The following is a 6083-nucleotide window of genomic DNA, read 5'->3' on the forward strand; positions in this document are numbered from 1 at the left end:
CGGGCATAAGCATCTTCCCTGAGGCAGAAGCTCCGCCACTGATGCGGCCCTCTCCTAGGATGCGAGGAGGATGCCGGTTGCTCAGTATAACGGCCTCATTACGCACCGTTAAGCATGCCGTGACCACCGTCTGTAGTTTTCTGCGTTTCATTTCTTCCGGATCTTAACTTTTACCAGCTCTCTCACCCCAACCATAATATAAGCGCGCTTGCAATTCAGGATAATACTCCGCGCACCACGGAAGCGTTACACCATAATCAATTTGTTGGTCTTTTAAGGTGCCACAGGGTTGTAAACAAGGCTCGTCCTACTGCAGTAGACCCATCAAAATTAATGGGCAAAACTTAACTTCGATCCATTAATTTCACTGGGTCTACTTGGAGTGGTCGGATACAACCCTTTGTTTTCACTCTTTCAGTGCTACAAATCAATTGTGAGAGAAGCAGTCCCGCAACACAATGTTGCTGCCTGGAGTGTTCAATGCCCTGCTCCAGGATATTCCATTCCATTCCCTCCCACCTCACTCAGTCCTGGTTGAACTGCTTGGGGTGTTTCTCCCCTAAAGATTTTTGGCGTTCCCTCAAGTCTGCTGCTACATAAGCAACAGCACTCACACTTGGACATCTGGAATAGAAGGGATGCTATGAAATTGGTCTGTTTGTGATCCTCCAATCTACTGAAATCTGTGAGACTTCTTAATAAACATGCATAGGATTTGGGTGCACAGCGGAAAAATAAATCTGCAGCTTCACGATATGGGCCAGTCCACAGATGTAGCTTTTCCTGCCCTCCTTTGCAGTTAAGAAACCACTTTCCCTCTGCTCTCATCTTCCGTGGGATGTAGCTTACTCTATACAGTGGTGCCCCGCAAGACGAATGCCTCGCAAGACGGAAAACCCACTAGACGAAAGGGTTTTCCGTTTTGGAGGTGCTTCGCAAAACGAATTTCCTATGTGCTTGCTTCACAAGACGAAAATGTCTTGCGAGTTCCTGCGGGGTTTTTTTCCTTTCCCCCCCCTTTTTCCCAAGCCGCTAAACCGCTTATCAGCTGATGGCTAAGCCGCTTATCAGCTGATCTTTAAGCCGCTTAACAGCTGATGCTAAGCTGCTTATCAGCTGATCTTTAAGCCGCTTAACAGCTGATGCTAAGCCGCTTATCAGCTGATCGTTAAGCCGCTTATCAGCTTATCGTTAAGCCGCTTATCAGCTGATCCACTAAGCCCGCTAAGCTGCTAATACAGTACTGTAGCATTAATCCGCTAAACCAATGGGCTTGCTTCACAAGACGAAAAAACCCACAAGACGAAGAGACTCGCGGAACGGATTCTTTTCGTCTTGCGAGGCACCACTGTACCATGGGTAGGCAAACTAAGGCCTGGGGGCTGGATGTGATCCAACTGCCTTCTCAATCTGGTCCGCGGACGGTACGGGAATCAGTGTGTTTTTACATGAGTAGAATGTGCCCTTTTATTTAAAATGCATCTCTGGGGTATTTGTGGGGCATAGGAATTTGTTCATTTCCCCCCCTCCAAAAAAAATATATAGTCCGGTCCCCCACAAGGTCTGAGGGACAGTGGACCGGCTCCTTGCTGAAAAAGTTTGCTGACCCCTGCTCTATACAAGCAGGAAATGAAGATCAGAATGAGGTGGTAGAGTTATGGCAGAGTGAACTTTGCCACTTCCCACGGTAGATAATGCCATCTTTTAGTGTTCTGCCGTACAAATCAAGCAATTCCCTGCAAGTAGAAAACCAGCGCAGCATGAGGTGATCTGGATTAAACAAACAAACAAATAAACTCCTCCTTTATGTGCTAGTTGTTTACACGGGGGAGCATTCAAAAATGTAATCCTGCACCTATAGCCCAATCCCCTATTGCAGCATTTTGTTGCCTCATTCCACTTGCATGTATAGGCCAACTTCAGCTGGAGTATTCAGGCCCATGTGGGAGTCACGTTGCATCTACTGTGTGTCTGCTGCCCCTGAAAAATTAAACTGCCAGGAATAATTTGCGCAAGACACACAAGACTGGCAATATGTAACAGCCCCCTATAAATTTATGTATTGCATTTTTAAAAAGCTCTGACATCACTCACATATACAGTGGTACCTCGGGGTTAAGTACTTAATTTGTTCCAGAGGTCCGTTCTTAACCTGAAACTGTTCTTAACCTGAAGCACCACTTTAGCTAATGGAGCCTCCTGCTGCTGCCGCGCTGCCAGAGCACGATTTCTGTTCTCATCCTGAAGCAAAGTTCTTAACCCAAGGTACTACTTTCAGGTTAGTGGAGTCTGTAACCTGAAGCATATATAACCCGAGGTACCACTGTACATCTTCCACTGTATGCTAAAATGTTGGCCTTGCCATTCCCTTTAAAAAAAGTCAAATATAATGTATATTGGCACTGTATCAAAACATAAAGCACACACAAATTGGGTTCTCAATTTTTATTACTCAAAAAAGTAAACAAAGCTGCAATATACTGAGGACATTCCATACAAGAATATACTCATAAAGTTTTGCTAGAGCATTTAACAAATTGGCTGAACTGGACGGCATGTTACTATACACACTTGTATTAGTGAAATGTGTGCTTAGGTATTGAAACACATATGTCTTTAAAAAATTTTTTTTAAAAGAAGTATGTTGCAGGTACACATATTTCTTTATGGTGTACTGAATAATTATAAGAATTCAATACACCAGTTTAGTTTCAGAGTGACCAGAACACATTTAGGATCTGGAGTGGGGAGGAGTGCCACAGGTTAAGATAATAAATATATGGATTACATCAGTTAGTTAAAAAAATATCAAGTTTAAAAATAAGTAGATCATCACATTACTGACCACGTATTTTCTGCATTTTAATTCTTAAGATTTCTTCAATACTGCTACAAAAAAACTACCCACAATTGTCCTCTAATATAATTTATGACAAGTAACACTGATTAGGTCTGAAACATTCCCAATGTAATAGAGAATGTACAGCATTGGAGAAAGCTCACGTCTTAAATGAATCCTCTATTATGTAAATGTTTAGCAAACGAAAAACAAAACACACACATTTTTAAAGTAAACATTTTAAAAAAGAAGAGAGCAAAATCACAGGGGCTCCTTTTCTCCAACAGTCAACTGTCAAAAATCAGGCATGACCCACACTTGATTTAAGATCATACCATCACAAAGTACAGATGAACAGGGAGAAAAAAATGTAACAAACACCTAAATTTTCCTCTCTTTGGAGTTATCAAAATATTTATAAAATTCTTGAAATATATAGAGAGATAATATGAAAAAAGTTGGCAACATTTTTTAAAAAAGTTAAGACACAACTTTTGCTTGAAGTCCATGGCTTGAAAACTAGAATGGGTTAGCGTCGCCAGGTGCAAAACAGGGCAAGGCTCCTGCACCTTGAATAGCGGCGTAGAAGAAAGAATTATCATTGGTCCTGGCTTGCACAACAAGCTGAACCTGCTGCAGTTCTCTCTACCGCACACTGAAAGTGCAGGAGCCCTGCTCTCTTTTGTATCTGACACCCTGGAATAGATGAAATGGTTAGACTTAGCGTTTTACAGTGCAATTCTATTACATGTCTTCTTAGGAGTCCTTATGCATTCAGGGAGACTCACTCCTCCTAGGTCCACAGACTCATTGTTATTAAAGGAGTATTTATAATCCTTGCTTTTGGATCAAAGCCCTTCCAAGGCCCCTTGGCATAGCAGCCCTCACCAACCTGGTGGGCATTGAAGTCCAAAACAGCTGGAGGGTGCCAGGCTGGCAAAGGCCAGCATATATATAAAGGCCAGCAACAATAGCAGCCTTTCTAGACAGACGGCCAGTTCTTAGGGAGGCATTAGATTGCTTTTGTTTGCTAGGGTTTTCTTTATTTGCACAGACCATAGCAAATTAAGAGGGAGATCTTTATTCAGCAGTCAAAGCTCTTGGTAATCTAATCAGAAGAGTAGGACAAAGTTTAAACAACAACAACAACACTTTTCTAATCAAGAAACTCAGCAGTTGGGTTTATTAATTTACAGCACAGTCCTACAGAAGTAAGCCCCACCAAGTTCAATGGGGCTTGTTCCCAGGTAAGTGGCTACAGGGCTTTAGATGTAAGATTCTGAAGTGGACCTGACAGTAATTGCTTCTTGAACATCAGCTGAATAGCATTCAGAGATAGCCAACTCTTAAATGCTTGAAAATCCAGCCGAAATTGAAAGTGCTCTTTTTTCAAATGAGAAATGCTGATGTTTAGCTATTGACTCACTTTCCTATCACTAAGAAAAGCTGCAGAAGGCAATCGAAGAATAATGCTGTTGAGAGAAATGAATACTGCTTGCAAACGCCATCCCTTCCTCCACCCTACCCCCTGGCCAAAGTGAATTCTGCAATGTGTTTCTATCACATCAGTCACTAACAAAGTACAAATCCCACGCAAGTTCCCACCCTGCTAAAATTAATGCTGGGAAATGTAATGAGAAGTAGGGAAACAGGGGACATTCTTCAAACAAACTATTGAACAGGATGCGCCCTCAGGAACATTGTCCGGCTCTTATTAGGCTGCATTTGATGGTTTCCCATCAATGGCCTCTTTACTCTACCAGCTTGAAAGAGAACCACAACCTAATGGCCATGAATAATAACAAAAAAGGGAGGGGAGGGGATACTTTATTTTATAATCAATAGGAGACAAGAAAAGTGCAACCCTTTCCCATCTGAGGTCCTCCCATAATACCTTTCTAAGTTTGCATCTAGGACTTTGAAACTATTTGATGATCTCCTCGATGCTTCTTTTAAAGGAAAAATGCTGTAAACACTGGAGATTGCGCAAGCAGCTGTACAATATTATTTCCCGAGGAAAATATCAGAATGTTCCAAGCTTGCAGCAACCAAGCAAAATATGAGAAACAATACTCAAGACAAGCCTGACATTTCACGGTTGAAGGAGAACTATGGCAGACTTCGTGCAATCTTGACCAAAAGCTGCTCTCTCTAAACTGCAATTGCCTGTTCAAAGTGATGGGTTTCCATTCTCAGATTTACAGCTCCTCTCTCCCCCACTACCCTAGGCCATTTACTGGTCTGTATCAGATCATGTTAAAGCTTTTACATCAGTGCCTTTCAAATTTCTCAGCTGCAGGAATCCCTTCCTACAGCAACTGATCTGTAAAGGAGCCCCTGCACATCTGTTTGGAGCCCCTGCCTATTGATGAGGAGGCTGGGAAGTGTTCTAGGGCAGACACAGACAAGGCTATGCTAGGCCTGCTGGGTTTCACCACAGCCTATCTGAACGGAGAGTGTAGCTTAGTCTACATTTGTGCCCTGTGTCTGTGCACTGTATTCGAAGTCTGGGTATTGATGTCCAAGCAGTCTCTCAGGGATGCTTCTCTACCATTACTGACTTTCAAATTGAGGAACCGCAGATAAACATTCCTGGATTTCCTAAGATCAGTCTGAAGACCATCACATTACAGGCAACTCCCCAATTATGCGGGCATTACGTTCCGAGGCAGCACACATTTAAGTGAAATTGCATATATTGGGAACACCGATGAAAATGCCTGCAAACACCACAACCGCTCCCTCCAGACTTCCTTGCTCAAACTCCCAACTCTCCACAGCCCTCAAAGGTTGGTGCAAGGGCTCCTGGGATTGTACTTGCAAAGGCTTGTGGGATTGCTTGACACCGTTTTCATGCTGTATTTGCAATTTTCATACTGTTTTAGGGCCGTTTTTGCTCCTTTTCATGCCACTTCCAGGTTTGCGGCTATGTGTGCATGTGTTGTTGCGCATGCCTTGAATGCATGTAAACGGGGAGTTGCCTGTACATGAAAATAAATTTGGAAAGTCTGCCTTCAGCCTTTTGGGGAGGGGTGTATGTCAGTTTGCATTTCTTAGTGCAGAAAGTATTGATCTGATGTGTAGAGATCTTTCCTATTCTAATTAATTCAAGAGGGTTCTGGGTGCTTCTCTATGTGAAAGAAGCAAGCAGAAGGTTCATGTTTGGGTTATTCCTTCAGAGAGGCTAAGTACAGCTGGTTTAAACTGGTTCTGTTATCTCTTCTGTCAAGGTCATGCTGACTCT

This window comes from Podarcis pityusensis (genome assembly GCF_964106645.2).
Source record: "Podarcis pityusensis genome assembly, chromosome: 8".
Classification (NCBI taxonomy): Eukaryota; Metazoa; Chordata; class Lepidosauria; order Squamata; family Lacertidae; genus Podarcis; species Podarcis pityusensis.